The 13,792-nt window shown below is 43.7% G+C and overlaps 1 protein-coding gene across 4 annotated transcripts in view; it reads right to left on the bottom strand.

The window, feature by feature from the left end:
- Positions 1–13,202, bottom strand: part of ZNF609 (zinc finger protein 609) — a 231,318-nt gene extending 218,116 nt beyond the window's left edge. For 2 of the 4 annotated variants that reach the window (XM_045067406.1, XM_045067407.1), the window contains exon 1: positions 12,715–12,847. The gene's annotated coding sequence lies outside the window, so the exon portion shown is untranslated. Of the gene's footprint in view, positions 1–12,714 lie in introns of all 4 variants that reach the window. The other 2 variants (XM_045067409.1, XM_045067408.1) reach the window with 2 other exon arrangements.
- Between the last annotated feature and the right edge of the window lie 590 nt (positions 13,203–13,792).

The following is a 13,792-nucleotide window of genomic DNA, read 5'->3' as shown; positions in this document are numbered from 1 at the left end:
CTCAGGCTAATGCATTAGGTATTGAGACTTCCAGAACACAGCTAGCTATGTGTTTAGAGGAAGTCAAAATACCAGAAACCTGAAAATTCAATTTTTAAGCTGGGAGCAGAGTGCATACTCCTTCAAAGCTTATTTTTAAAGAGCTATCCCAAAGTTGGTAACGCCTCACCATGAAGGTCATATTGGACTTTTCCCCTTGAGTCAGGAGATAACTCAGGGGCCTACCTCACCCTTTACTCTAGGTATCCAAGACCCAGTTAGCAAAATAGTAAATCCCACCCCTCAGGTAACTGGCTACAGGGCCTCCAGTTCTACCCTGATGTCTTCCAGACATGACTGACTGCAATTTTCACCATGATTAACTTCCAGGAATGCCAACCAGAGGAGCAGCCAGGAGAAAAGAACATAAGGAGTAGCTGTTTCCCCCTCTATGTCAGCTGGACTCTTTGGAACAACTGCAGACACTGCCTCTTTCTCTCTGCTAGGCAGCATTCAATAACCTCAGCAAAGTGCCTAACAACCAGTAACGTGCTTCTCAAGTATGCCAACTCTGTATTATTTTTTTTTTAAGGATTTATTTGAGACAGATAGACACAGTAGAATGAGGAGTGAGGGGAGGAGAGAATCTGTAGCAGGCTCCAAGCTCAGCCCAAGACCCAATATGGGGCTCAATCTCATGACCCTGAGATCAGACCTGAACCTAAACCAAGAGTCAGATGCTTAACCTACTGCACCACCCATGTGCCCCTGACCATCTTATTTAAAGCTACAGCCTTCCCACCTCTCCCACCTATACCTCCTCCACACACCTAATCCCCCTTCCAATATTCTACTTTTCTCACACCATTTATTGGCCTCACAATAATATGTAATTATGCTTATTTCTATGTCCTTCTGTTTAAAGATAAGATTCATGAGGTTGGGATTTTTTTTTTCATTTTTTTTGTTTGTTTGGTTGGTTGTTTTGGGTCTATTTTGTTCACTGATAGATTTTTAAGCAGCTAGACTAGGGCCTCACAAATAACAGGAATGCGATAAGTATTTATAGAATGAAAGAAGTAAATAAGAAAACTAAAAACACCTTCCAGAGGTCAACAATACCCAGAGGGCCCAACAGTGCCTATATTCCTCTAACAGAACCGGTCTGGTTCCCATGTCTGACCTACATTGCCTCCACCTGCCATGTACTACTCCTCTCCCTCCCCAAAGTCTTCCATCAGCTAGGATATATGGTACTGCTGCAGGCAGTAAAAGCAACAAATGCTTGTCCTTGATTCTGAAGGATTTCTGAACGCTTTTATAGTCCTAGGTTATTCAGTTTGGGATAAAACGTGTTGAATGGAAATTACCTTAACATAAAAGGAGGCCTGAAGGGGCGGGCACCTGGGTGGCTCAGTGGGTTGAGCCTCTCTGCCTTTGGCTCGGGTCATGATCTCAGAGTCCTGGGATTGAGGCCCACATAGGGCTCTCTGCTCAGCAGGGAGCCTGCTTCCCCCCCCCCCTTCTCTGCCTGCTGCTCTGCCTACTTGTGATCTCTCTCTCTGTCAAATAAATAAATAAAATCTTAAAAAAAAAAAAAAGGCCTGAAAAAAAATTACAAGAAGTTTCTGTTCTCAAAAATCAAATTCCAATTCAATTCAGCAAGTATTAATTAAGCATAAAGTAATATTTTAAGGCACTGGTCGAGAAGCCATGAGGAACAGAGGAGACAGAGATGTCTCAGGTAGTTCAAAATGAGGAAGGAAAAAAATATATTCACAAATGATTAATTAAAGACAACTTGTGAGAAAGTGCTATAACAGAGCAAAGAGAGATACAGAGTAAGATGAAATCTTATCTCCAAAATCTCAATTTTGGAGATAGCTGGGTGGGAAGAAAAGGGTTAAGAAAGGCTTTGGGAAGGAGATGAAATTTTTTGCTAGGTTGAAGGGTCAGATTTGGAGATGAATGCTTTGGAGCAGGGAGGGCCATTCCAACAGAAAAGAAAAGAAAAAAAAGCTGTTGAGAATGAAAAATGTAGGATAAGCTGAAGAAAGGGCTGCAAAAAGAGAGAAAGAAATGAAATGGGGGCTAAGGAGGGCCAAGGTTGGTCAGATTATAGAGGATGTTGAGTGCTGGCCTATGCAGGGAATAAGGAGCCCTTTAAGGTTTTTCAGCAAGAAGTGAAAGGATAAGAACTATATTTTTAAAAATCTATACTGGGGGACACCTGGCTGGTTTCGCCGGCAGAGCATGCAACTGTTCATCTGTGGGTTGTGAGTTAGAGCCCCACATTGGGTATAGAGATTACTCTTAAAAAAATCTTAAGGGACACCTGGGTGGCTCAGTTGGTTAAGCATCAACTCGTGATTTTGGCTTAGGTCTTGATCTCGGGTAGTGAAATCGAGCCTGGCATTGAGCTCTGTGCTGGGCATGAAGCCTGCTTAGGATTCGCTCTCCACTTCTCCCTTTGCCGCCCCCCTCCCACCCTCTGGCATGAATGCTTGCTCACTCTTTCTAAAAAAAAAAAAAAAAATCAAGGGGTGCCTGGGTGGCTCAGTGGGTTAAAGCCTCTGCCTTTGGCTCAGGTCATGGTCCCAGGGTCCTGGGATCGAGCCCCACATCGGGCTCTCTGCTCAGCAGTGAGCCTGTTTCCTGCCCCCACCTACCTCTCTGCCTACTTGTGATCTCTGTCAAATAAATAAATAAAATCTTTTTTAAAAAATCAAATAAAATCATAAAACAAATCAAAACAAAAAAACAATGGGGCACCTGGCTGGCTCAGTCAGGGGAGCATGGGACTCTTGATCTTGGAGGCATGAGTTCAAACCCTAAGTTAAATGTAGAGATTACTTAAAAATATATATTAAATAAAACTTAAAGGGGCACCTGGGTGGCTCAGTCAGTTAAACCACCAACTCAATCTCAGCTCAGGTCTTGATCTCAGGGTTCTGAGCTCAAGCCCCACAGTGAATCTAAACAAAACAAAACCAAAAAAAGGTGGAAACAACTACACTGGGTTCCTTGTCATATACTTGTCTAGAACCAAATTCTTTCAGGGCACTTTAGTTCATGAGCGTACATTTATCAGTTGATTGTTGGTCTCCCCAACTATAATTTTAAGCTCTGAAAGGAGAGGGACCACGTATGCCCTGATACTTAACTGCTCAACAATAGTTAAGCAGGGGCGCTGCGGTAGCCCAGTTGGGGCGGCTCAGTTGTTAAGTATCTGCCTTGGGCTCAGGTCCTGATCCTAGGGGATCCTGGGATCCAGCCATATATTAGGCTCCCTGCTTAGCAGGAAGCCTGCTTCTCCCTCTCTTCCACTCCCCTTCTTGTGTTCCCTCTTTTGCTGTGTCTCTGTCAAATAAGTAAATAAAATCTTAAAAAAAAAAAAAAAAAGATCAGTCAAGCAAATAAAGGAAAATTGTAATAATACCAGGGCAGCTAGCTCATTCAGTGGTAGAGTGTGTGACTCTTAATCTCCGGGTTGTGAGTTCAAGCCCCACGCTGGGCTTAGAGCCTACATTAAAAAGAATTAAAATAATATTGCAGCAGACTGTACTATGGAATAGAGAGTCATTAACCATGAGGTGACTGCAATAATATATGGATGAAGGCCTGAACTATGTCAGATGAAAAAGCAAAGATCAATGGCAAGCTATTTAGAATAATCCAATTTTAGTGAATGATTAGATAAGGTAGGGAGTAAGAAAAAGAACCAAATTTGAGTCCAAAGTTTTGTGCCATCATAACTGGAAGAAGTGTAATGCTTAGGAGAGAAAGGGATAGGCAAGTGTCAGAAATGATGGAAGTACATTTGTAAGCAGATGCCAAATAGAAAAAAATTTTCCCTCCTCCCTCCTTCAGATTCACATACCCCAAAAGCTGCACAATAGCAACTTCTCTTCCTATAATTCCACTTCTAATAGCATTTTTAAAAAGATTTTATTTATTTATTTGACAGAGAGAAAGATCACAAGTAGGCAGAGTCAGGTGGGGGGGGGAAGCAGGATCCCCACTGAGCAGAGAGCCTGATGTGGGGCTCAATCCCAAGACATGCGATCATGACCTGAGCGGAAAGAAGCGGCCTAATCCACTGAGCCACCCAGGCGCCCCTCTAATTACATTTTTTTTTTTTAAAGATTTTATTTATTTATTTGACAGAGAGAGATCACAAGTAGGCAGAGAGGCAGGCAGAGAGAGAGAGAGGAGGAGGCAGGCTCCCTGCCGAGCAGAGAGCCCGATGCGGGACTCGATCCCGGGACACGAGATCATGACCTGAGCCGAAGGCAGCGGCTTAACCCACTGAGCCACCCAGGTGCCCCTCTAATTACATTTTTTAAGACTGCTCTAGAAGAATCAGTTCCAGAACAAAAATTAATGCTGAGTTTCACACCAAACTTCACCTAACAAGACCTAACAAAACCCAAAGTGTCCACCAAGAAGTATTGCTAAAAACATTGCTGGTAATTTGCCAAAAGCCCACTAGCTGTACTTTATACACAGAATAGAGCAGACACTGCTGCATTCCCCAACAAATACTCAACTACAGCCTAAGAAACTACAGATACAAGTATGCCATACGGTACCAAGCATGCAATGTGACCTAACTGCCAGGATCTGGATTTCATTCATGGCGTGGTTTGATTTCCAAAGGTTGCATGGCATCTACTCTGGCCACCTTTCAATTCAATACCCTATGCATCACTTGACACCTAAAAAACAAAACAAAAACCCATCTATAGGGGCGCCTGGGTGGCTCAGGTCATGATCTCAGTGTCCTGGGATGGAGCACCGCATAGGGATCTCTGCTCAGCAGGGAGCCGCTTCCCCTTCTCTCTCTGCCTGACTCTCTGCCTACTTGTGATCTCTCTCTATGTCAAATAAAATAAATAAAATCTTAAAAAAAAAAAACCCGTCTATAAAAACTACTTGTCACAGACTTGTACTCCTGGGGCAAATAATGCATTGTATGTTAATAAAAATAATTTCAAAATTAAAAATAAAAACTACTTGTATTTCTAATGTAAAACTTTCTAAAATATCAAATTCAAGTGGAGCACTTCTCAAACTAACCTTCAGATTACCCAAAAATTAGTAATATGCTGAAGATGGCTGGAAACAAAGCAAAGCATTCCCAGGACTTTTTGTGAGTCCAAAATAAACAATAGTTCCATCCACCTGATTCTTCTATTACAGACTGATGGATGTTTTAAATGGAAATTTATCCTGGGTGGCTCAGTCGGTTAAGGGTCTGCCTCCAGCTCAGGTCATGATCTCAAGGACCTGGGATGGAGTCCCATATCAGGCTCCTTGCTCTGCAGGGAGCCTGCTTCTCCCTCTGCCTGCCATTCCCCCTGCTTGTGCACTCCTTCTCTCTCTCTCTGACAAATAAATAAATAAATAAATAATTCTTTTTTTTTTTTTTTTAAATAAAGAAATAAATACAACTTTTAAAACAGTGAATGCTTCTTCCAATGTTCAAAGGTAGATTGAGGGGTGCCTGGGTGGCTCAGTGGGTTAAGCCGCTGCCTTCGGCTCAGGTCATGATCTCGGGGTCCTGGGATCAAGTCCCGCATCGGGCTCTCTGCTCAGCAGGGAGCCCGCTTCCCTTCCTCTCTCTCTGCCTGCCTCTCTGCCTACTTGTGATCTCTCTCTGTCAAATAAATAAATTTAAAAAATCTTAAAAAAAAAAAAAAGGTTGGGGCGCCTGGGTGGCTCAGTGGGTTAAAGCCTCTGCTTTCGGTTCAGGTCATGATCCCAGGGTCCTGGGATCGAGCCCCGCATCGGGCTCTCTGCTCAGCAGGGAGCCTGCTTCCTCCTCTCTCTGCCTGCCTCTCTGCCTACTTGTAATCTCTGTCTGTCAAATAAATAAATAAAATCTTTAAAAAAAAAAAAAAAAAAGGTAGATTGAATATGTGATTTTTGCTATATTAACAAAGAGAAAAAAAGACTAAAAGACCACCATCTTAACACTCAATAAATAGCCGCTACTGGAAGTCCCCACTCCAAGAATTAACTAGGAAATGCTGATAAAAATTCTAACTTGGGGAATTAACGTGGTTATGTAATTTTATTCATTTAAACTGCCGGAAAGCAAAGATTTCTTTTTTCTTTTCTTTTCTTTTTTTTTTTTTTTAAGATTTTATTTATTTGACAGACAGAGATCACAAGTAGACAGAGAGGCAGGCAGAGAATGAGGAGGAAGCAGGCTCCCTGAGGAGCAGAGAGCCTGATGCGGGGCTCGATCCCAGAACCCTGGGATCATGACCTGAGCCAAAGGCAGAGGCTTTAACCCACTGAGCCACCCAGGCACCCCGAAAGCAAAGATTTCTTAACATTATTGTCAATTCCACAGTTTCTATAAACACCTACCACCTTTCTATCCCTCAGTCCCTTTACAGGGCATTTCAGGGATCCTCCCTGTTAGTCATACTTTACCAAATGTCATCAATTTAGCATTTTTTGGCATTAAATCACATAATTTTATTTTCCAAGCAAAACACAGTGGGCAATCATATTTAATCCCAAGAAATTAATTCAAAGCAAGTTTTCTAATGATTGGTCAAAAATGGAAAAGTACCGAACCCACCTCCACGATCAGACCCATTTGACTCAAAGATTTTAGATAAAAGAGATTTAAAAAATCTTAGATTGCTGACTTAACACACAAATTTGCTTCTGGCAAATCTTTCAAGGTACAATTTCCTTCTCACAATCTGAGAGGTGCTTTTTCTACAGCTTTTTGATTCCCACTTCTATGGCTTGAGCAGAATAGAAAAAAATATATATTTGACAAGCTGGTGAACCTGCACAATAAGGGTATAAGAGCCTCTAAAAGAAGATGGCCTAGTAAAAAATGCACAGTAAAAAGCTTTACAAACATATCAAAGAGGAGGAAGGATCAAACCCTAGAGAACCAAGGCTTTACTCATTAGCCTTCCTGTATACTGACTATATTTTTGACACAGTAATAAAAAACTTCTATCAATAAGTTGCCTGTTCTTCCACCACAATCTTAGTATCATAAGATTCTACAACTAAATGGAACCTTGAGAGATGATTTTGTTTAATGTACTCATTTTACAAATAAGGAAAGAGAAAATAGTGGAGTGACTAGCACAAGGTCACACAGCTGGTCAGAAGCATAATAGTGATGAGGTTTTATGATACCCTATTCTATTCTTTGAAAAGCTGTATTAGCAAAGAAAACATTCTTAAATCAAACAATAACCTAACAGTAACTGTAACTAAGCCACACAAAAATAAAATCCATCCACATAAGGAGAACAAAGGGTTAGAACAGGAAGTACTCCAAATTAAACAGCAAGCAGCAGCATGTGTATATCCAATCCAGGGGTTTCTTAAGGGCACAACCTCGCACATATTTTCTGAACCATTTTATTAGTTACTACATGCCAGAATGTGTGTCCTGGGTGTTTGTGAAATGTATCTCCTTAAGATGAGGCCACAATGACCCTAGTGGCAAAGGTCTGAAAAATGATAACTTCTGGTATAGATAACTGACAGTACTAAAGGAACCCACAAATGTGGTGCCAATAATCAAAAAGGACTGAACTTGAAGGGGGTAGAGATATTGCTGGGAGCAAGTAATCATGAAAACGGTGTAAGAATAAAAATCCAAGAGAGCAAAGTTGGTCATACACTAATGACCAGAGAGCACAATAAAAAGAAGGCAGTTTCAGAGCTTGCCTGGCATCAGACAGCTTTCACCTGCAAAAGAAAGAAGGAAAAAATTCTCACAGAGACAAGAGAAAGATTGGAGGTTTGCTCCTGAGTGATGGACTAGATATGACCTAATAGGTATTTGCCATCTCTTATTTCTGGGACTCTGATCCAAGAACAAACAGCAAGAGGACCATGAAAAATCAGCCCTGTTGGATCTGGAGTTCTGCCTTGACAAGATATAAAGCTCATTCATAGATCTGACTGTGCTCATGAGACTGCAGTTCAACTCCTGCTGCTAGAGCAAGGGGAGGGGGAAGGAAGATAGAAAGGGGTGAGTGGGAAGGAGGTGGAAGATCTGGGTTGTGACTATAATAGCTACAGTAATTAGAGTGTTTCCAAGCTGCTGGAGAAGTCTTCAGAGCAGGGAACTAGGATGAGAGATGGGGGAGGGGGAAAAGCACGAGGAAGCAAACTACTGAAAATGCTAGGAAAGTATATTGTGGTTTGTGAACAGTTTAAAACAAACAAACAACTGTGATGGCTTCATATGGGTAAATAAAGAACGTTATATTCTTTCCGAGAAGTTAACGCTATACAAATAACTGCGAGGCTCCCACTTAAAGCTAGGTTATGAACCAGGTTTAAGCAGATAACTGCAAATGTTCCTGTCTTTGCAGTGGTCTACTGGCCCTGGCCTTATACTGTTGCCTCCCTTTCCCCTAATCAATCAATCAATCTATCTATGTATTGAAAGCTCTCTCTGTCCCTCAGAGAGCCTGCACTCCACTTGGAAAAGGGTTTTCTGAACTCTAAACAGTTATTATCTCTTACTTCCCTTCAATCAACTGTTAATTAGTACCCAGTGAATTCAGTGAGGGGGGCAGCACATAGCCTGTTGTGTTGACCTAACACAGAAAATGACTAGAGGGCCCTAAAAAAATCAGAAAATAAACACCCAAGTTATTTGTTCATACATTTTTGGCTCTAGTAGCATGAACACGTGAAAGAAAAATAATATATTAACAGAAGATGATGATGGTAACCTACAAGAAAAACCTGGGAATTTGCAAAAAACCTAAAAATAGAAAGTCCTCCTCCAAGTTATAGGAAATACTATGCTTGTTTCTAAGATAAATATATAGTTGAGGTATTATTTTCTTAACATGATTTGGCTTGAGATGATTTGATTCTAACAAGTGATGTTAATCTCAATGCCAGAGAAAAGTTATAAAGGTGCTAGGAGAAACTAAAAATGGAACAGGACATCTGAAGAGATGCAAACTTCATATGGAGATTTACATTCATAAAATAAAAACACATGCAAATTTCTTGAGGGAGGCATGTCAGGTAGACCTACACAAAAAGTCAATTATATCTTTTGCATAAAACCTGCTGGGTAGTCTCCCAGTGGGTTAAATCTATTTCACCACACTGAAAGCAAAGAATTTTCTCCTTCCCATTTCCCTCTAATAAACAAGCACTAGAAAACTGAATTACCACCATTTCCTTCCCATTCATTGGGCATAAAGCCAGAAATCACAGAACTACAATAAGGCCAGCTAGGACTATGTCTAAGGCATGTTGCTCAGTATTCTACAAGAAACAGAGAAAGAAGAATCTTTTTTCTATTCCATTATCATCTTACTAACAAACCTGTATCAGACATTAAGAAATGTGAAACAAAGAGCAATTTCACACATATGAACTGAGCCTAAACCACGGAAGACCCAGTATTTTCTTGTCACTGTGGCATGTGATTCTTTAACCACCTGCTCAATAATCCCTCTTCAGCTGCACAGCTGCTGCCAATTCCACATGCCCAGCTAGGCAGGTGCTTTGGTGAATTACCTGTTCCCTAGTGAAAAGAGTCCTTCACTGACACTTAGTGGGCCCAGATCCTGCCAATCAGCATCACCGATCTTCATTTTGTCTGTCACAGCCAACTTTTATGAGAGATATCGTGATGGCATATTCAGTACACTATGTGATTTTGTATTTTGTGGGGTTTGTTCTTGTTGCTGTTGTTTTTTTTAAAGGAAATGGATTTTTAAAAATCAAGTAGAAGTGAAAATTCGACTGCTGAAAAGAAAACTTGCCACACAACATAAGGCTGCCTTATCTCAGAATGGCCCCATCTGTCTGGCAGTATTCCCATCCATGACTGGTTTTCCACAAGGGAAATCACAATTGCTCAGCTACCTATGTAGCAGAAGAAGGTGGCAGTTGCAAAGTGCTATGGTACCTGGCAGGAATGAGGGGGGGAAGAACTTCTGAAGTCTCCATGGTTGAGCCCATGGCAGTAGTGTTCAGAGTCAAATAAATAAGGAGTGGCACTTCTAATCGCCAGAGCAATGCTAAAACCCTCAACAAATTATCCTGTTCCAGTCCTTTAGTTGCTATATGCTAATTGCAACATAATTACTACCAGGAGCCAAAATTATGCTCCTATATCCTCACGCAAAATAAGCACTAATCTGCCCAGCTATCTAGACCTCTCACAAGAAAACATTTTCTACCAAGAAAACCAAAGTGCTCTCTGAAAGATGGTCATAATCAGAAGACTCAGAAGACTCCCTGTGGCAAGGGCCCAACTCTGAAACCACTAATTCTAATCAGGGCAAACTTAACAGGAGTCTTTTGCCGTTGCTGTGACCTGACAGGATTCAGAATGAATGCCTACAATCCAAGGACAAAATGCTTTGGACTCAATTTAGGTGAGGCTTCACCCAGAGACCTTGGACAGGTAAGTTGGAAATACTCTAAAGACAGACTTGAAGATAGTTCTGTCATCAAGAACATGTTCCCTCCCAACAAAGCCCAACACCTAAGCGGCAAGTCATCATTTTAAGAAACTCACTGAAATAAAGGGATGAGGGAGGCACATAGACTCAGCACCTCAGAACAAGACCTCTACCAAAACCAAAGGCTAAAATTCCTATTCACAATACCCTATAGGCTATGGTTGGCTATTATGTACACAATGCATTGTGTGCAATTGCCCTCTCACAAGGAGTCTGATTTCTAATCTCTTCTTAAAAGTTTTCCTTAATACACTAAATGGAAACCTCATTTCTAATCCCAAATAATTTTTTACCCAACTAATAGTACCTAAATACTATCTGGACACTTCTATGAGATATTTACAAGGACAGCATTTCTTCTAGCTTATTCTCATCCTTCTCTTATTAATAAACCCCAAGACCTCAAATGATTTTTACATTCATCACTTTGACAAATTTCTCCCTAATATAAAGGCAGAAATGGCCTTTATGCACAATGGCAAGTCATCTCTTTTCATCAGAATTAAAATAAAGATTAAAAAGAAAGTTGTTTTGTTTCCATAGCCCTTGCCCAGATAGGCAAATTCTGTGGCTTTTTTGTTGTGCAATTATTACTGACCAGGAAGTCATCATTAAAAAGGTACTTGGTCCTTGACTCCCTATCTTAACCCTGCTAAGGTTTTTAGTGGTATTCCTAAACAAGCAAAAATCACTGTTGAGTGTCCAGTTTGTTTAAAAAGAAATATGATGGTTCAAACAAGAGTGAAAACCTCCCCTTGGAGTCTTCTTCCTTAAAGGTCTGACACAAACATCGGATTGAGTCTCCCAGACACGATTCCTCCACAACTTAGCACAGGCTAGCCAAAGAGGCAGGCACAACATGGCTGGCATTCCCTATTCTTCTGAAAAATGTGTGCCAATGAGCTCTGCATTGTTCCTCACTCAAAAAGAAGAGCCTTTCTGTCTGGCCTCCTCCAATGGCAAGCCCCAGTCTGGAAAAGGAAGAAAATGGCACTGAGGAGCCTGGGAGATGGAGCATATCCAAAGCTCTCAGACAAGACTTGAACCTATGACCTTCACTGTGTACACAATAGGCGGGTGAGAGGGACCGGTTTATCTCTGCAGCAGCAGTTCTCAGCCCTGGGGTAGCACTCCCGATAAAATGACACAGACTATTGTGTGTGGCAGCAGAACAGTCATCTCCTCACAACAGCCTAAACCAGCACTCCCTCCCCCAAGACAAAGCAGCAGGGGTGAAATTAACTCAAGGCTGCAGAGCAAAGCCTAGTACAGAAAAGAGAGGCCTGTGGGGGATTGGGGACTCTCCTCAACCCCTGGGGCTCTGGACACATGGCTAGAACAGACAGGTTTTCTCCCCCATCTTTCCCACTCTCATTTAGGTAGGAAGCTGCTTCTTAGAGAATTTAATCATCTGTGATTTGTTCAGAAATATTCCCCCTGAAGGGCTCTGATCTCTCCACCCTGTGTGAGCCTAATTCCTAGAAGCTGAAATGACTGTTTGCTGCTGCCTGTTTCACAAACACACATTAATTGGTCAGATGTGTCTCCTCCTCCTCAACCCCAGAGGGAGGAAGGAGAATCTGAGCAAAGCACAGAGATGATCCAACCGTAATTACACATAAAGGGAAAAGAGGGCAGCATGGGTTTTTCCAAACAGGACAGGGTCACAAATCCTCCCGGGGGTACAAGGAGAGCAGTTAAGGGCCAGGCCCAGGGATCCCTCCATCTTGAAGAAAAGGACAGGAGTAAATGTGACCTGAAGACTGGAAGGAGCACACACCCACAACCTACTTACTGCACACTCCGGGCCACCTTGCCCCCCCCCCCAGGGCCGCGCACACGTCCTGCTCCCAACCCTTACCCCTGAACCCCCCTAACTCCCTGACTAGCCCCGGCTGCCTTAGGCCCCCTCGAGATACCCAGACTCGTCACTGAAACTCTCTGGCCTGTCCCCACAACCTGGTCTGACCCTAATCCTCTCTTGGGCACCCCTACCCTGAGGTTGAACCGGCCCCGGCCACGCTTTGAACTTCACCCCGCGCCCCTCGACGCCCCCTCCCCCACCCACGCAACGACCCCCCCTCCCCCCCAAACACACCTTCCCCTCGCTCCGCCCCAGCCCCCCAACCCCCACTTCCTCCGTCAGGCGCCGCTGCCCCCGGCCCCCTCAGCCCCGGCCCCCCTCAGCGCCACGGCCTCTCTCCTCCCCCAGCCCCGGCTCCACACAAAGCTTCGGACTCACCGCGCGGCCGGTCCCGGGAGCCGCCACCTCCGCCCGCCCGGGGCCCCGGGCCGTAGAGCCGCCGCTGCTACGGGGCCCAGGCCGCCATCCGTTCCCGCGGCCCCTCCCCCCCACCCCACCCCGCCTCAGCTCCGGCTCTCCGCCCCCTCCCCGTGCCGCTCCGCCCCGCCCGGCCGGTGCCGCTGTGTCCGGGGCCGCGGGTCCCTCAGCCGCCGCCACCGCCGCCGCCGCCGCCGCGATCCGGGACAACCAGGGCCGCCCCGAAGACCCGGAAACTGGACTACCAGGCCCTCGGATCTGGATTCCGGGCTGCGGTGGAGTCTGGAGCGGGAGTGCGCCGGGGAAACCCGGAACCTGGATGAAAGAGCCAAATCCTGGGTCTCGGAATGCGCGGTCACACGGAGCCCGGATTAGAGTCGTAGCTCTGGGAATGCTGGAAAACCCGGCGAGCCGGTTAAAACAGAGATAAACTCGGAGAAACCTGGACTGGAGAGCTCGAACCTAACGCTCTCCCCTCGTGGAAAGAACTCTCGCAGGACCAGACTTCCTCGCAGAGAGATCTCTGGGGAATCATACCTTAAATACAGAAGACACCAGTTCCGTAGGTGTCCAGAAGAAAAGGCCGTAAGGGGTCTGAACGTGAATATCATTAAAGAACAGAAGAGCAAGCACAGCTCATAATGGTTTCATCCATTTTATCCTTTGGTTCAGCAAATTGTCAACCCCCTAATTTGTTTTATCCTTTGTTCTCCAGTTTCTTTCTTAGGATTACCACTTGTTTTTTTCTGCAAAGTACCCACTTCTCATCTTTCTATATCCCTTTTCATCTCACCATCCTATATCACCAAATCTTGTTGCTTTTTATTATTTAAAAGCCCGATGCTGTCCTTCTGCAACCCACTACTATAACGACTGTAACTTTTACCTTTCCATATCTGCCATTCATCTGTGATTGCCCAGTACACTACATAGTAGACATTCAGTCCATGTTTACGTGAACCCTCCCACCCATCTCTCACTTGTGAGATATAAACTTTTCATGACCTCTTCCCTAAAACTTCTACCTCCTTCCATAGCA

The sequence above is a fragment of the Mustela putorius genome, unplaced genomic scaffold (genome assembly GCF_011764305.1).
Source record: "Mustela putorius furo isolate JIRA1106 unplaced genomic scaffold, ASM1176430v1.1 tig00003896_pilon_pilon_pilon, whole genome shotgun sequence".
Taxonomy (NCBI): domain Eukaryota; kingdom Metazoa; phylum Chordata; class Mammalia; order Carnivora; family Mustelidae; genus Mustela; species Mustela putorius.
This window is presented reverse-complemented; position numbering and strand designations above follow the sequence as displayed.